The following is an 18,801-nucleotide window of genomic DNA, read 5'->3' on the forward strand; positions in this document are numbered from 1 at the left end:
ACTCCACCTTCATCCCCATTTTCCCGCCAAATCCCCCCCATTTTCCCACCAAATCCCCCCATTTTCCCGCCAAATTTCCACTTCAATCCCACTTTTCCTGGTGAATCCTCCACATTTTTCCCGCCAAATCCCCCCCTCTTCCCGCCAAATTTTCGACTTATTCCTGCTTTTCCCGCCAAATCCTCCCCATTTTCCCTCCAAATCCTCCCTCGTTTTCCCTCCAAATCCTCCCCATTTTCCCTCCAAATCCTCCCCATTTTCCCTCCAAATCCTCCCTCGTTTTCCCTCCAAATCCTCCCTCGTTTTCCCTCCAAATCCCCCCCATTTTCCCGCCAACTCCTTGCCTCATTCGCACTTTTCTCTCCAAATCTTCCGCGTTTTCCCGCCATATCCGCCTCGTTTTCCCGCCAAATCCTCGGCACGTTTTTCCCGCCGAATCCCGGCGTTTTCCCGCCGAATCCCGGCGTGATTCCCGTTGTTTTTCCCGGGTGTTTTTCCCAGGGGAAGCCGGACCTGAACACGGCGCTGCCCCATCCGGCAGACGGCGTCCATCTTCAAACAGCCGGTAACCAAGGTAACCAATCACCCCGGCAACAAAGTGAGGAGCGACCCCCAGCGCCTGACGGAGCAGCCCCGGCAGGTGGGAATGCGGGAAAAGGGGGGAAATTGGGGAAAAATGGGGGAGAATTGTGGAAAAATTGGGGGAAAATTGGGGGAAAATTGGGGGAAAATTGGGGGAAAATTGGGGGAAAATTGGGGGAAAATTGGGGGAAAATTGGGGGAAAATTGGGGAAAAATTGGGGGAAAATTGGGGAAAAATTGGGGGAAAATTGAGGGAAAATTGGGGGAAAATTGGGGAAAATTGGGGGAGAATTGGGGGAAAATTGGGGGAAAATTGGGGGAAAATTGGGGATAAAATTGGGGGAAAATTGGGGAAAAAATGGGTGAAAATTGGGGGAAAATTGGGGAAAATTGGGAAAAATTTGGGTGAAAATTCGGTGAAATTTGGGATAAAATTGGGGGAAAATCGGGGGAAAATTGGGGAAAAATTGGGGAAAAATTGGGATAAAATTGGGGAAAAATTGGGGGAAAATTGGGGGAAAATTGAGAAAAAATGGGAGAAAGTTGGGCAAAAATTGGTGGAAAAATTGGGAAAAAATGGGAAAAAAATGGGAAGAAATTGGGAAAAAATGGGGAAAAAAATGGGAGAAAAATGGGGGAAAATGGGGAAAAATTGGTGGAAAAAATCAGGGAAAATAGGAGGAAAATTGGGAAAAATGGGGGAAAAAATGGGGGAAAAATGGGGGAAAAATTGGGAAAAAAAATGGAGAAAATTTTGGGAAAAAATTTGGGAAAAATGGGGAAAAAATTGGGGGAAAATTGGGAGTTTGGGATTTTGGGAACAAAGTGAGGAGCGACCCCCAGAGCCTGACGGAGCAGCCCCGGCAGGTGGGAATGCGGGAAAAGGGGGGGAAATGGGGGAAACATTGGGGGGAAATTGGGGAAAATTGGGGGAAAATTGGGGGAAAATTGGGGAAAATTGGGGAAAAATTGGGGGAAAATTGGGGGAAAATTGGGGGAAAATTGGGGGAAAATTGGGGGAAAATGGGGGAGAATTTGGGGGAAAATTGGGGGAAAATTGGGGAAAAATTGGGGAAAAATTGGGGAAAAATTGAGGGAAAATTTGGGATAAAATTGGGGAAAATCGGGGGAAAATTGGGGAAAAATTGGGGGAAATTTGGAGGGAAATTGGGAATAAAATTGGGGAAAAATTGGGGGAAAATTGGGGGAAATTTGGGGGGAAATTGGGAATAAAATTGGGCAAAAATTGGTGGAAAATTTGGGAAAAAATGGGGGAAAAATGGGAAGAAATTGGGAAAAAATGGGGAAAAAAATGGGGGAAAATTGGGGGAAAATTGGGGAAAAAATCAGGGAAAATAGGAGGAAAATTGGGAAAAATGGGGAAAAAATGGGGGAAAATTGGGGGAATAATGGGAAAAAAACGGGAAAAAATGGGAATAAATTGGGTAAAAATTGGGAAAAAATGGGTGAAAAACTGGGGAAAATTGGGGAAAAAATGGGGAAAATTGGGGGAAAAATTGGGAAAAAATGGGAAAAAATGGGGAAAAATGGGAAAAAATTGGGGGAAAAATGGAGGAAAAATGAGAAAAAATGGGAAAAATGGGAGGAAAATTGGGGAAAAAATGGGGAAAATTGGGGCAAAAATGGGAATAAAATGGGGGAAAAATGGAGGAAAAATGAGAAAAAATGGGGAAAAATTGGGGGAAAATTGAGAAAAAATGGGAGAAAGTTGGGCAAAAATTGGGGGAAAATTTGGGAAAAAATGGGAAAAAAATGGGAAGATATTGGAAAAAAATGGGGAAAAAATTGGGGGAAAATTGGGGGAAAATTGGGGAAAAATGGGGAAAAAATGGGAAAAAAATGGGGAAAAATGGGGAAAAATTGGGAAAAAAAATGGAGAAAATTTTGGGAAAAAATTTGGGGAAAATGGGGAAAAATGGGGAAAAAATTGGGGGAAAATTGGGAGTTTGGGATTTTGGGAACAAAGTGAGGAGCGACCCCCAGAGCCTGACGGAGCAGCCCTGGCAGGTGGGAATGCGGGAAAAGGGGGAAATTGGGGGGAAATTGGGGAAAATTGGGGGAAAATTGGGGGAAAATTGGGGGAAAATTGGGGGAAAATTTGGGATAAAATGGGGGAAAATTGGGAAAAAATTGGGGGGAAAATGGGGAAAATTTGGGGGGAAATTGGGAATAAAATTGGGGAAAAATTGGGGGAAAATTGGGGATAAAATGGGGGAAAATTGGGGAAAAAATTGGGGAAAATTTTGTGAAAAAATGGGAAAAATTGGGGAAAATTGGGGGAAAATTGGGGAAAAATGGGGAAAAAATGGGGGGAAAATTGGGAAAAAATGGGGAAAAAATGAGAAAAAATGGGGAACAATTGCGGGAAAATTGGGGAAAAATTCGGGGAAAATTGAGAAAAAATGGGAGAAAGTTGGGCAAAAATTGGTCGAAAAATTGGGAAAAATTGGGAAAGAAATGGGAAGAAATGGGGAAAAAATGGGGAAAAAAATGGGGGGAAAACTGGGGGAAAATTGGGGAAAAAATGGGGAAAATTGGGGGAAAACTGGGGGAAAAATGGGGAAAAAAAGGCAAAAAATGGGGAAAAATTGGGGAAAAATTGGGGGAAAATTGGGGGAAATTTGGGCAAAGTTGCGGAAAAATTGGGGAAAAATATGGGGAAAATTGAGAAAAAAATGGGAGAAAATTGGGGGAAAATTGGGGAAAAATGGAGAAAAAATGGGGAAAAAATTTCGGAAAAAATTGGCAAAAATTTGGCAAAAAATGGGGAGAAAATGGTGAAAAAAATTGGGAAAAATTGGGAAAAAATTGGGGAAAAAATGGAGGAAAAATGGGGGAAAATGGAGAAAAAATTCAGAAAAATTTGGGAAAAAATGAGGGGAAAATTGGTGAAAAAAATGGGAAAAATTGGGGAAAAGTTGGGAAAAAATTGGGGAAAAATTGAGAAACAATTTGGAAAAAATTGGGTAAAAATGGGAAAAAAATTGGAAAAATTGGGGAAAATTGGGGGTAAATTGGGGAAAAATTGGGGAAAATTGGGGGTAAATTGGGGAAAAATTGGGGAAAAAATGGAGGAAAAATGGTGAAAAAAATTGGGAAAAATTAGGGAAAAGTTGGAAAAAAATTGGGAAAAATTGGGAAAAAATGGGGAAAATTGGAGAAAAGTTGGGAAAAGATTGGGAAAAAAATTGGGAAAAAATGGAGGGAAAATGGTGAAAAAATTGAGAAAAATTTGGGAAAAAATGGGAAAAATTGTGGAAAAATGGAGAAAAAATTTGGAAAAATTGGGAAAAAATTGGGGAAAAAATGGAGGAAAAATGGTGAAAAAAATTGGGAAAAATTAGGGAAAAGTTGGGAAAAAATTAGGGAAAAATGGGAATAAAATTGGGAAAAGATTGGGAAAAAATGGGAAAAAAATTTGGAAAAATTGGGAAAAAATTGGGAAAAAATGGGGAATAAATTGGAAAAAAATGGGGAATAAATTGGGAAAAATTAGGGAAAAATGGAGAAAAAATTTGGAAAAATTTGGGAAAAAAATTGGGAGAAATTGGGAAAAAAATGGGAAGAATTGGGGAAAAAATGGGGAAAAGCTGGGAAAAAATTGGGGAAAAATGGAGAATAAAATTGGAAAAATTCGGGAAAAAATTGGTAAAAATTGAGAAAAGTTTGGGAAAAAATGGGGAAAAAATTGGGAAAATTAGGGAAAAGTTTGGAAAACATTTGGAAAAAGTTGGGAGAAAAATGATGAAAAAATGGAGGGAAAATGGAGGATAAATTGGGAAAAAAATGGGAAAAATTGGGGGAAAGTTGGGGATAAAATTGGGGAAAAATGGAGAAAAAATTTGGAAAAAATTGGGGAAAAATTGGGGAAAAATTGGGGGAAAATTGGGAAAAGATTGGGAAAAAATTGGGAAAAAATTTGGGAAAAAATGGAGGAAAAATTCAGAAAAATTTGGGAAAAAATGTGGAAAATTGGGGGAAAAGTTGGGAAAAGATTGGGAAAAAAAATGGGAAAAAATGGAGGGAAAATGGTGAAAAAATTGGGAAAAAATGGGGGAAAAAATTGGGAAAAAATTGGGAAGAAATTGGGAAAAATTTGGGAAAAAATTGGTAAAAATGGGGATAAAATTGGGAAAAAATTGGGAAAAATTCAGGAAAAAATTGGGAAAAAATGGGGGAAAATTTGGGAAAAATTAGGGAAAAATGGAGTAAATTTGGAAAAATTTGGGAAAAAAATTGGGAAAAACTGGGAAAAAATTGGGGAAAAATGGAGAAAAAATTCAGAAAAATTTGGGAAAAAAATGGGAGAAATTGGGAAAAAGTTGGGGAAAGATTGGGAAAAAAATTGGGAAAAAATGCAGGGAAAATGGTGAAAAAATCGAGAAAAATTTGGGAAAAAATGGGAAAATTGTGGAAAAATTGGGAAAAATTGGGGAAAAAATGGGGAAAAAATTGGGAAAAAATTGGGAAAAAATGGGGAAAAAATGGGGAAAAAATGGGGAAAAATTGAGAAAAAAATGGAAAAAAAATGAGAAAAAATGATTAAAAAATGTGAAAAATCCCCCAAATTCCAGGATTTTGTGGGAATGAGGAAAAAATGTGGGAATTTTTTTGGGAAAAGCGGGAAGTGCTGAAAATTCCGTGTTTTTTTTGGTCTTTTGCAGCTTTTTTTGGGAGAAGAGGCTGCAGGGGTTGAGCGCTTCGGATGTCAGCGAGCAAATCATCAAATCCATGGAGCTGCCCAAGGGATTGCAAGGTGTGGGAAGGGGGAAATGGGAATAAAGTGGGGAAAAAATGGGGGAAAAGTGGGAATAAAATGGGGAAAAAATGGGAATAAAATGGGGGAAAATGGGAATAAAATGGGGGAAAAGTGGGGGAAAAAATGGGGGAAAAATGGGGAAAATAAGGGAAAAAATGGGGAAAAAATGGGAATAAAATGGGGGGAAAAATTGGGAAAAAATGGGAATAAAATGGGAATAAAATGGGAATAAAATGGGAATAAAGTGGGGGAAAAGTGGGGAAAAAAATGGGGAAAAATTGGGAAAAAAATGTAAATAAAATGGGGAAAAAATGGGGAAAAATGGGGGAAAAATGGGAATAAAATGGGGGAAAAGTGGGGGAAAATGGGGAAAAAATGGGGGAAAAAATGGGGAAAATAAGGGAAAAAATGGAGACAAAATGGGAATAAAATGGGAATAAAATGGGGGAAAAATGGGAATAAAATGGGAATAAAATGGGGAAAAATGGGGGAAAAAATGGGAATAAAATGGGAATAAAATGGGAATAAAATGGGGGAAAATGAGAATAAAATGGTAATAAAATTGGGAATAAAATGGGGGAAAAGTGGGGAAAAAATGGGGGAAAAAATGGGAAAAAATGGGGAAAAAATTGGAAAAAAATGGGGAAAAATGGGGAAAAATGGGAAATAAATGGGAATAAAATGGGGGAAAAGTGGGACAAAAAATAAGGGAAAAAATGGGAAAAAAATGGGGAAAAATGGGAAAAAATGGGAAAAAAATGGGAAAAAAATGAGGAAAAAATGGGAAAAAATGTAAATAAAATGGGGAAAATTTGGGGGAAAATGGGGAAAAAATGGGGGAAAAATGGAAATAAAATGGAGAAAAAAATGGGAATAAAATGGGAATAAAATGGGGGAAAAGTGGGGGAAAAATAAGGGAAAAAATGGGAAAAAAATGGGGAAAAATGGGAAAAATGGGGAAAAAATGGGAAAAATGGGAAAAAAATGGGAATAAAATGGGGGAAAAGTGGGAATGAAATGGGGAAAAAACGGAAAAAAATGGGGAAAAAATGGGGGAAAAATGAGAATAAAATGGGGGAAAAATGGGAATAAAATGGGAATAAAATGGAGAAAAAATGGGGAAAAATGGGAATAAAATGGGGAAAAAATGGGAAAAAATGGGAATAAATTGGGAAAAAATTGGGAATAAAATGGTGGAAAGTGAGAATAAAATGGTAATAAAATTGGGAAAAAAATGGGGGAAAAGTGGGAATAAAATGGGGAAAAAATGGGGAAAAATGGGAATAAAATGGGAATAAAATGGGGGGAAAATGGGAAAAAATGGGAATAAAATGGGGGAAAATTAGGAATGAAATGGGGAAAAGTGGGGAAAAAATGGGGAAAAATGGGAAAAAAATGGGGAAAAATGGGAAAAAAATTAGGAAAAAATGGAAATAAAATGGAGAAAAAATGGGAATAAAATGGGGAATAATGAGAATAAAATGGGAATAAAATGGGAATAAAATGGGGAAAAAATGGGAATAAAATGGGAATAAAATGGAGAAAAATTTGGGATGAAATGGGGGAAAAATGGGAATAAAATGGGAATTAAATGGGGGAAAAATGGGGGAAAAAAGGGAGAAAAATGGGGTAAAATGTGGGAATTTTTTCCCTTTGGAATTCCATGGAAATCTTTGGAATTTGGCAGGTGTGGGTCCTTTTTTCCGTTAAAATCTTGGAATTTTAAGAGGAAAAAAACCAAAAAAAATTCAGAATAAATCGAAAAAAATTCAAATTTTAACCAAAAAACCTCGGAATTTCACCAAAAAAACCCCAAATTTTGTCAGAAAAATTCCAGGATTTTTTCTGTTAAATTCTTGGAATTTTAAGAGGAAAAAACCCCAAAAAATTCAAAATAAAATCGAAAAAAATCCAAATTTCAGCCAAAAAACGTCAGAATTTCACCAAAAAAATCCCAAATTTTGGCAGAAAAATTCCAGGATTTTTTCCAATAAAATCTTGGAATTTTGCTCCATAAAACGTTGGAATTAAAACCAAAAAAATTCAGAATAAAATCGAAAAAAATTCAAATTTTAACCAAAAAACGTGGGAATTTCACCAAAAAAACCCCGAATTTTGTCAGAAAAACCTGGGAATTTTTTCCCTTTGGAATTCCATGGAAACTTTGGGAATTTTGCAGGTGTGGGTCCCGGGGCGAGCCGGGAATCGCTGCTTTCGGCCGTGGCCAGCGCTCTCCATAGCGGGAACGCGGGAACGGGACGAGAAAAATCCTGGAATTTTAAAGGGAAAAATCCTGGAATTTTAGGGGAAAAATCCTGGAATTTTAGGGGAAAAATCCTGGAATTTTAAAGGGAAAAATCCTGGAATTTTAGGGGAAAAATGCTGAAATTTTAGGGGAAAAATCCTGGAATTTTAGGGGAAAAATCCTGGAATTTTAGGGGAAAAATCCTGGAATTTTAGGGGAAAAATGCTGGAATTTTAGGGGAAAAATGCTGGAATTTTAGGGGAAAAATCCTGGAATTTTAAGGGAAAAATGCTGGAATTTTAGGGGAAAAATCCTGGGAATTTCAGTTAAAAAATTCCATATTAAATCCCAAAAAAAATCTAGATCTTTACCAAAAAATGACAGAATTTTGCTAAAAATTCTCAAATTTTTGGCAGAAAAATTCCAGGATTTTTTCCAATAAAATATTGGAATTTTGCTCCATAAAACGTTGGAATTAAAACCAAAAAATTCAAAATAAAATCGAAAAAAATTCAAATTTTAACCAAAAAAACTCGGAATTTCACCAAAAAAAATCCCAAATTTTGGCAGAAAAATTCCAGGATTTTTTCCATTAAAATCTTGGAATTTTAAGAGAAAAAAACCCCCAAAAAATTCGAAATTAAATCGAAAAAAATCCAAATTTCAGCCAAAAAACGTCAGAATTTCACCAAAAAATCCCAAATTTTGGCAGAAAAATCTGGGATTTTTTCCGTTAAAATCTTGGAATTTTATGAGAAAAAATTTTGGAATTTTAACTAAAAAAATTCCAAATAAAATCAAAAAAAATTCAAATTTTAACCAAAAAACGTGGGAATTTTGCCAAAAAATTCCCAAGTTTCGGCAGAAAAATTCCAGGATTTTTTCTCATAAAATCTTGGAATTTTAAGAGGAAAAACCCCAAAAAAATTCAAAATAAAATAAAAAAAAATTCAAATTTTAACCAAAAAATGTGGGAATTTCACCAAAAAAAAATCCCAATTTTGGCAGAAAAATTCCAGGATTTTTTCCGTTAAAATCTTGGAATTTTATGAGAAAAAAACCCCAAAAAAATTCAAAATAAAATCGAAAAAAATCCAAATTTCAGCCAAAAAACCTCGGAATTTCACCCAAAAAAATCCCAAATTTTGTCAGAAAAACGTGGGAATTTTTTCCCTTTGGAATTCCATGAAAACTTTGGGAATTTTGCAGGTGTGGGTCCCGGGGCGAGCCGGGAATCGCTGCTTTCGGCCGTGGCCAGCGCTCTGCACTCGGGTTCCGCTCCCATCACGGGCCAGAATTCCTTGGCCGTGGAGAAAAATCCCGGGATTTGGTTGAACACGGCTCAGCCGCTCTGCCGCGCCTTCGTGGTCACCGACGACGACATCCGGTGAGAAAAAATGGCATTATTTTATTCAAAAATTGTCTTTTTTTACACAAAAATACTCATTTTTTACACACAAAAATTCTCTTTTTTTTCATACAAAAATCCCATTTTTTCTCCCAAAAATTCCCATTTTTCACACAAAAATTCCCATTTTTCACACAAAAATTTCCTTTTTTTACTCAAAAATTGCCATTTTTTTCCTTAATATTCCCATTTTTTACTCAAAAAAATCCCATTTTTTCCTCTAAAAATCTCATTTTTTTCACATAAAAATTCCCATTTTTTTACCCAAAAATTCCCATTTTTACACAAAAATTCCCATTTTTTTCACATAAAAATTCCATTTTTTCTCCCAAAAATTCCCATTTTTTCATGCAAAAATTCACATTTTTTACACAAAAAAATTCCCATTTTTTCTCCCAAAAATTCCCATTTTTTTCCCCAAAAATTCCCTTTTTTTACTCAAAAATTCCCATTTTTAATGCAAAAATTCCCATTTTTTACACCAAAAATTCTGATCTTTTAACACAAAAATTCCCATTTTTTCTCCCAAAATTCCCATTTTTTTACTCAAAAATTCCCATTTTTTCTCCCAAAAATTCCCATTTTTTACTCAAAAAATTCCCATATTTTTACTCAAAAATTCCCATTTTTTCCTCTAAAAATCCCATTTTTTTCACACAAAAAATCCCATTTTTTCACACAAAAATTCCCATTTTTTTACTCAAAAATTCACTTTTTTTTCACAAAAAAATCCCATTTTTTCAAGCAAAAATTCCCATTTTTTCACACAAAAATCCCATTTTTTCACATAAAAATTCCCATTTTTTCACACAAAAATTCACATTTTTTTCACACAAAAATTCCCATTTTTTTACTCAAAAATTCCCATTTTTACACAAAAATTCGCATTTTTTTCACATAAAAATTCCCATTTTTTTACTCAAAAATTCCCATTTTTTCTCCCCAAAAATTCCCATTTTTACACAAAATTTGCCATTTTTTTACTCAAAATTCACATTTTTTCACATAAAAATTCCCATTTTTTCCCTCAAAAATTCCCATTTTTACACAAAATTTCCCATTTTTTCACACAAAAATTCCCATTTTTTCACACAAAAATTCCCATTTTTTCACACAAAAATTCCCATTTTTTTACTCAAAAATTCACTTTTTTTTACACAAAAATCCCCATTTTTCACACAAAAATTCCCATTTTTATTTCTAAAAATTTCCATTTCTTACTCAAAAATTCCATATTTTTTTCTCCCAAAAATCCCCATTATTCCCCCCAAAATCCCCATTATTTCCCCCAAAATCCCCATTATTTCCCCCAGCAATCCCCATTTCTCTCTCCCAACCATTCCCATGATTTCCCATCCCAATTCCCATCTTTGGCTGGGAAAATTCCCGTTTTTCCGTGCCCCAATCCCGGGATTTGTTGAACACGGCTCAGCCGCTCTGCCGCGCCTTCCTGGGCACCGACGACGACATCCGGTGAGCAAAAATTGCACTTTTTAACACAAAATTCACTTTTTTTACACACAAAAATTCACTTTTTTTTACTCAAAAATTGCCTTTTTTTTTCATAAAAATTGCCTTTTTTTTCTCCCAAAAATTCCCATTTTTTTCACAAAAAAATTCCGATTTTTTACCCAAAAATTCCCATTTTTTTACTCAAAAATTCACTTTTTTTACACACAAAATTCCCATTTTTTCATGCAAAAATTCCCATTTTTTTCACACAAAAATTCCCATTTTTTTTACTCAAAAATTCCCATTTTTTTCACACAAAAATCCCATTTTTACACACAAAAATTCCCATTTTTTTTACTCAAAAATTCACTTTTTTTACACAAAAATTCGCATTTTTCTCACACAAAAATTCCCATTTTTTTACTCAAAAATTCCCATTTTTTACTCAAAAATTCCCATTTTTACACAAAAATTCCCATTTTTTACACAAAAATTCGCATTTTTTTCACATAAAAATCTCATTTTTTCTCCCAAAAATTCCCATTTTTTCACACAAAAATTCACATTTTTTACACAAAAATTGCCTTTTTTTTGTGCAAAAATTCCCATTTTTTTCCATAAAAAATCCATTTTTTTCCATAAAAATTCCCAGTTTTTTCACGCAAAAATTCCCATTTTTTCCCCAAAAATTCCCATTTTTTCACACAAAAATTCCCATTTTTTTACCCAAAAATTCACATTTTTTCACAGAAAAATTCCCATTTTTCACACAAAAATTCCCATTTTTTTCACGCAAAAAGTCCCAAATTTTTCCATAAAAATCCCATTTTTTTCCCTAAAAATTCCCATTTTTACACACAAAAATTCCCATTTTTTCTCCCCAAAAATTCCCATTTTTACACAAAATTTCCCATTTTTTTACACAAAAATTCCCATTTTTACACAAAAATTCGCATTTTTTTCACACAAAAATTCCCATTTTTACACAAAAATTCCCATTTTTTTCTCAAAAAATTCCCATTTTTTTTTGCAAAAATTCCCATTTTTTCACACAAAAATTCCGATTTTTTACCCAAAAATTCCCATTTTTTTACTCAAAAATTCACTTTTTTTACACAAAAATTCCCATTTTTTTCACACAAAAATTCCCATTTTTACACAAAATTTCCCATTTTTTCACACAAAAATTCCCTTTTTTTTGTGCAAAAATTCCCATTTTTACACACAAAAATTCCCATTTTTTCACACAAAAATTCCCATTTTTTCCTCCCAAAAATTCCCATTTTTACACAAAAATTCGCATTTTTTACACACAAAAATACTCATTTTTTTACACAAAAAATTCCCATTTTTTTACTCAAAAATTCCCATTTTTTCCTCTAAAAATCCCATTTTTTTCACACAAAAAATCCCATTTTTTTACTCAAAAATTGCCATTTTTTTACTCAAAAATTCACATTTTTTTCCATAAAAAATCTCAATTTTTTTACACAAAAATTCCCATTTTTTACACAAAAATTCCCATTTTTTTACTCAAAAATACCCATTTTTTCAAGCAAAAATTCCTGGTTTTTTACACAAAAGTTCACATTTTTCACACAAAAATTCCCATTTTTTTACTTAAAAATTCCAATTTTTCACAAAAAAATTCCGATTTTTTACCCAAAAATTCCCATTTTTTTACTCAAAAATTCACATTTTTTCACACAAAAATTCCCATTTTTACACAAAAATTCCCATTTTTTTCACAAAAAAATCCCGTTTTTTTACTCAAAATTCACATTTTTTCACACAGAAATTCCCATTTTTTTACTCAAAAATTCACATTTTTTTCCATAAAAAATCTCAATTTTTTTACACAAAAATTCCCATTTTTTACACAAATATTCGCATTTTTTTCACATAAAAATTCCGATTTTTTACCCAAAAATTCCCATTTTTTTACTCAAAAATTCACTTTTTTTACACAAAAAATCCCATTTTTTTGTGCAAAAATTCCCATTTTTTCACAAAAAAATACCCATTTTTTCACTCAAAAATTCCCATTTTTTTACACAAAAATTCCCATTTTTTACTCAAAAATACTCATTTTTTACACACAAAAATACTCATTTTTTTACACAAAAAATTCCCATTTTTTTACTCAAAAATTCCCATTTTTTCCTCTAAAAATCCCATTTTTTACACAAAAAATTCAGATTTTTTACACAAAAATTCACATTTTTTACTCAAAAATTCCCATTTTTTTCTCACAAAAATTCCCATTTTTTTACTCAAAAATTCCCATTTTTTTCATAAAAAAATCCCATTTTTTTACTTAAAAAATCCCATTTTTTCCTCCCAAAAATTCTCATTTTTTACACAAAAATTCACATTTTTTTCACACAAAAATTTTCATTTTTCACACAAAAAATCCCATTTTTTCACACAAAAAATCCCATTTTTTCGCACAAAAATTCACATTTTTTACACAAAAATTGCCCTTTTTTTGTGCAAAAATTCCCATTTTTTTCCATAAAAATTCCCATTTTTTCACACAAAAATTTCCATTTTTCACACAAAAATTCCCATTTTTTACTCAAAAAAATTCCCATTTTTTCCTCTAAAAATCCCATTTTTTCACACAAAAATTCCCATTTTTTCACACAAAAATTCCCATTTTTTTCCCCAAAAATTCCCTTTTTTTACTCAAAAATCCCCATTTTTTTACTCAAAAATTCACATTTTTTACACAAAAAAAATTCCCATTTTTTTACACAAAAACTCACATTTTCATGTAAAAAAATCGGAATTTTTTGTGTAAAAAAATTGGAATTTTTTGTGTAAAAAATGGGAATTTTAGGAGAAAAAATGGGAATTTTTGAGGGGAAAAAAATGGGAATTTTTCCATTAAAAAATCAGAATTTTTGTGTAAAAAAAGGGAATTTTTATGTAAAAAATGGCAATTTTTGCATTAAAATAATCCGATTTTTTGCGTAAAAAATGGGAATTTTTGGGGGAAAAAAATGGGAATTTTTGTGTTTAAAAAATGGGAATTTTTGTGTAAAAAAAATCAGATTTTTTGCGTTAAAAATCCGATTTTTGGTGTAAAAATTAGGATTTCTTTGTGTAAAAAAATGGGAAGTTTTACATTAAAAAATGGGGATTTTTGTTTTTAAAAAATGGGAATTTTTGTGTTAAAAAATGGGAATTTTTGGGTGAAAAAAATGGGAATTTTTGTGTTAAAAAATCAGAATTTTTGCATTAAAAAATCAGAATTTTTGGTGTAAAAAATGGGAATTTTTGTGTAAAAAAATCGGATTTTTGGTGTAAAAATTGGGATTTTTTGGGGGAAAAAAATGGGAATTTTTTTGTAAAAAATGGGAATTTTGGGGGGAAAAAAATGGGAATTTTTACATTAAAAAATGGGAATTTTGGTGTTTAAAAAATGGGAATTTTTGTGAAAAAAAATCCGATTTTTTGCGTTAAAAATGGGATTTTTTTGGGGTAAAAAATGGGAATTTTTTGGGGATGAAAACTTTGGGAATTTTTTGTGGATTCCATGTTTTTTGTGGAATTTTGGTCAGGAAACAGGAGGAGAGGGTGCAGCAGGTGAGGAAGAGGCTGGAGCAGGAAAAAATGGGAATTTTGGGGGAAAAATGGGAATTTTTGTGTTAAAAAATGGGAATTTTTGAGTAAAAAAATGGGAATTTTGGGGGAAAAATGGGAATTTTTGGGGGAAAAATGGGAATTTTTGTGTTTAAAAAATCTGAATTTTTGTGTGTAAAAAATGGGAATTTTTGTGTTAAAAAATCCGATTTTTTGTGTTAAAAATGGGATTTTTTGGGGGTAAAAAATGGGAATTTTTTTGTAAAAAATGGGAATTTTTGGGGGAAAAAAATGGGAATTTTTACATTAAAAAATGGGAATTTTTGTGTTTAAAAAATCAGAATTTTTATGTAAAAAATTTGAATTTTTTGCGTTAAAAATGGGATTTTTGGCGTTAAAAATGGGATTTTTTTGGGGTAAAAAACGGGAATTTTTTAGGGATGAAAACTTTGGGAATTTTTGGTGGATTTTTCCAAGTTTTCCCTGGAATTTTGGTCAGGAAACAGGAGGAGAGGGTGCAGCAGGTGAGGAAGAGGCTGGAGCAGGAAAAAATGGGAATTTTGGGGGAAAAATGGGAATTTTTGTGTTTAAATAATGGGAATTTTTGTGTTAAAAAATGTGAATTTTTGCATTAAAAATTCCGATTTTTTGCGTAAAAAATGGGATTTTTTGGGGGAAAAAAATGGGAATTTTTGTGTAAAAAATCTGAATTTTTGGGAGAAAAAATGGGAGTAAAAAATGGGAATTTTGGGGAAAAAAAATTGGAATTTTTGGTGTAAAAAATTTGAATTTTTTGCGTTAAAAATCCGATTTTTGGCGTAAAAATTGGGATTTTTTTGGGGAAAAAAATGGGAATTTTTGGGGGAAAAAATGGGAATTTTTGAGTTAAAAAAATGGAAATTTTTGCATTAAAAAATGGGAATTTTTGCATTAAAAAATCAGATTTTTTGCGTTAAAATGGGATTTTTTTGGGGTAAAAAATGGGAATTTTTTAGGGATGAAAACTTTGGGAATTTTTTGTGGATTTGGTGTTTTTTGTGGAATTTTGGTCAGGAAACAGGAGGAGAGGGTGCAGCAGGTGAGGAAGAGGCTGGAGCAGGCGCTCATGGCCGACGTCGTTTCCCGCGGAGACGATTCCAGGAAAAACTCGGAAACGGAGCTGGAAAACGGCCGGGAATGCTGAGACAGGTGGGGAAAATGGGGAAAAATGGGGGAAAAAGGGGGGAAATTGGGAAAATTGGGGAAAATTGGGAAAATTGGGGAAAAATTGGGATAAAAAATGGAATAAAAATGGGGAAAAATGGGGGAAAAATGGGGAAAAAATGGGATAAAAATGGGATAAAAACGGGAAAAATGGGGATAAAAAATGGAATAAAAATGGGGAAAAAATGGGGAAAAAGGGGGAAAAAATGGGAATTTTGGGGGGAAAAATTGGGATAAAAATGGGATAAAAAATGGAATAAAAATGGGGAAAAATGGGGGAAAAATGGGGGAAAAATGGGATAAAAATGGGGAAAAAATGGGATAAAAATGGGGAGAAATTGGATAAAAAATGGGAAAAAATTGGGGAAAAATGGGGGGAAAATGGGAAAAAATTGGGGAAAAATTGGGGAAAAAATGGGGGAAAAATGGGAAAAATTGGGGTAAATTGGGATAAAAAATGGGATAAAAATGGGAAGAAATTGGGGAAAAATTGGGATAAAAATGGGGAAAAATGGGGGGAAAATGGGAAAAAATTGGGGAAAAATTGGGGAAAAATTGGGGAAAAAATGGGAGAAAAATTGGAATAAAATGGGAGGGAAATTGTGAAAAATTGGGGAAAAAATGGGAAAAAATGGGAAAAATTGGGATAAAAAATGGAATAAAATTGGGGAAAAATTGGGGAAAAATGGGATAAAAAATGGGAAAAATTGGGGAAAAACTGGGGAAAATTGGGATAAAAAATGGGATAAAAATGGGGAAAAATGGGGGAAAATTGGGGGGAAAATGGGGAAAATTGGGGAAAAATGGGAAAAATTGGATAAAAAATGGGATAAAAATGGGAAAAAATTGGGGAAAAATTGGGATAAAAATTGGGGGAAAAAGGGAAAAATTGGGGAAAAAATGGGAAAAAATGGGAGAAACATTGGAATAAAATGGGAGGGAAATTGGGAAAAAATGGGAGGAAAAATGGGGAAAAAAGGGGAAAAAAGGGGGAAAAAATGGGAATTTTGGGGGGAAAAATTGGGATAAAAATGGGATAAAAAATGGAATAAAAATGGGGAAAAATGGGGGAAAATTGGGGGAAAAAATGGGAAAAATTGGGGAAAAATTGGGATAAAAAATGGAATAAAAATGGGGAAAAATGGGGGAAAAATGGGGAAAAAATGGGATAAAAATGGGAAAAAATTGGGAAAAAATTGGGATAAAAAATGGAATAAAAATGGGGAAAAATGGGGGAAAAATGCGGAAGAAATGGGATAAAAAATGGGAAAAATTGGGGAAAAACTGGGGAAAAATTGGATAAAAAATGGGATAAAAATGGGAAAAAATTGGGGAAAATTGGGATAAAAATGGGGGAAAAAAGGGGGAAATTGGGGAAAAAATGGGAAAAATGGGAGAAAAATTGGAATAAAATGGGAGGGAAATTGGGAAAAAATGGGAGGAAAAATGGGAAAAAAAGGGGGAAAATGGGGGGAAAATGGGAAAAAATTGGGGAAAATTGGGATAAAAAATGGGATAAAAATGGGGAAATTGGGGAATTGGGGAAATTGGGGGAAAATAAATGAGGGGAAAATGGGGAAAAATTGGGATAAAATGATTAAAAATAAATTGGGGAAAAATTTTTGTAAATGGGATAAAAATGGGGGAAAATGGGAAAAATGGGGAAAATGGATAAAAGGGAAAAATGGGAAAAACGGATAAAAATGGGAAAAAGGAATTGTAAATGGGAATTTTGGATGGAATGAAAATTTTAGGAAGAAAAGAAATTGGGGGAAAATTGGGAAAAAATGGGAAAAATTGGGTTAAGGATTTGGGGGGAAAATGGGGAAAAAATGGGGAAAATGGAATAAAATTGAGAAAAAATGGGGAAAAATTGGGGAAAATTGAGGAAAAATGGGGAAAAATTGGAGGAAATTTGGGAATTTGGGGAAAATTGGGAAAAATTGGGAAAATTGGGGAAAATTGGAAAAATTGGGGAAATTGAAAAAAATGGGCAAAATTTGATTTTTTCCTGGAATTTTTCCTTTCAAATCCATCCAAAAATCCCTAAAAAAATTCCCATTTATTTTTTTCCAGGTACTTGGATCCCCCAAAGGAGGAAATTCCAACGAAATTCCAAACTTTTGAGGCACTTTTGGATTTTTTTCCCCCCCTTCGGATTCGCGCACATTTTTCCGAAGGATTTTGGGATTTTATTTTATTTTGTTTTATTTTTTTGGGAATTCCGAAATTTATTTTTATTTTTTATTTTTTTTTTTTTTTTGGGATGTAAATATTCCTACGGGGAAATAAAAAAAATAAAAAAAAAGGGAAAATAAAATTAAAAATTTCCCAGAAAAAATTTATATTAAAAATCGATTTTATTTTAATTTTTTTTTTCCCCTTTTAATTTTTTTTTAATTTTCCACAGATTTTAAAAACAAAAATTTTCAGATTTGGAATTCCCAAAACTTTGGGAATTCTCTGGGTTTTTTTATTTTTAAAAAGGATTAAAAAATAAAAATCAAATCAGGAAAATTCCCCTGAGGAAAAAAAAAAGAGAAATAAAAATATTTTTTTTTTTTTTTCCCGGGGATTCTGTAAATAAATAAATAAAAAAAAATTAATAAAAAATAGGAGATTTTTTTATACCTGGAAAAGAAAATAAAAAAAAATAAATAATAATAATAATAATAAAAAAAAATACTTGGAAAATTCTGTAAAGAGAAATAAACGAATTTATTCCGAATTTATTTGGGAATTTTTTTATGGATTTACGCGGGAAAACGCCAAAAATTGGGAATTTTCTGAGGGAAATCATGGAAAAGGGAAGTTAAAAAAAAAAAGATATAAATATGGGAATATCTTGGGGTTTATTTTAATTGATTAATTATTAATTATTAATTAATTTCCCGATCCGAAAATTCCCGAAGCGCCGCCATTGGGAATGAGGAGAGTGAGGGAGGGCCGAGTTTTCCCGCCCTTTTCCATGGGGGCGGGGCTTCGCGCGTCTTATCCAATCAGCGTCGAGCTGTCGGCGCCTCAGCCAATAGCGAGCCGGCCGAGGTTTGAAAAGGGGCGGGCGATGGGGGGGGTGGTTCAGTCGACGGGAGCGGCGGGAGCAGCGCGGGACCTCCAGGGGAGATTTCATGAAGTAAAAACGGGCTTGAATTATTTAATTTTAACTTTATTTCTATAAAATATTGAAGTCGGAGCCTCTGGGAGAGTTCACGTGATTAAAACCGGGGTTGAATTTTTTAATTTTAATTTTATTTCTATAAAATATTAAAACCGGAACCGGCAAAGGATTTTCTGAGGTAAAACCAGGCCTGAATTTTTTAATTTTGATTTTATTTCCTTAAAATGTTAAAATCGGAATCTCCTGGGAGATTTCATGAGGTAAAAAAGGGCTTGAGTTTTTTAATTTTGATTTTATTTCGATAAAATGTTAAATTTAATTTTTTTTAAATTTTGATTTTATTTCCATAAAATATTAAAACCGAAACCTCCAGGGGAGATTTCCTGAGCTAAAAAGGGACCTGAATTTTTTAATTATAATTTTAT

General features: G+C 33.1%; 1 pseudogene across 1 annotated transcript in view; it reads left to right on the forward strand.

Moving 5' to 3' along the window:
• The window catches only part of LOC111945340 (methyl-CpG-binding domain protein 3-like), a 29,753-nt pseudogene extending 11,763 nt beyond the window's left edge, over positions 1–17,990 (forward strand). The window contains exons 3-7 of the transcript XR_015281342.1: positions 502–640; positions 5,268–5,359; positions 8,817–8,994; positions 15,109–15,243; positions 17,335–17,990. The product of XR_015281342.1 is annotated as a methyl-CpG-binding domain protein 3-like (transcript). The remainder of the gene's footprint in view (positions 1–501; positions 641–5,267; positions 5,360–8,816; positions 8,995–15,108; positions 15,244–17,334) is intronic.
• The last annotated feature ends 811 nt before the right edge of the window (positions 17,991–18,801 follow it).

Source organism: Cyanistes caeruleus, chromosome 33 (genome assembly GCF_971803275.1).
Source record: "Cyanistes caeruleus chromosome 33, bCyaCae1.hap1.1, whole genome shotgun sequence".
Lineage (NCBI taxonomy): Eukaryota > Metazoa > Chordata > Aves > Passeriformes > Paridae > Cyanistes > Cyanistes caeruleus.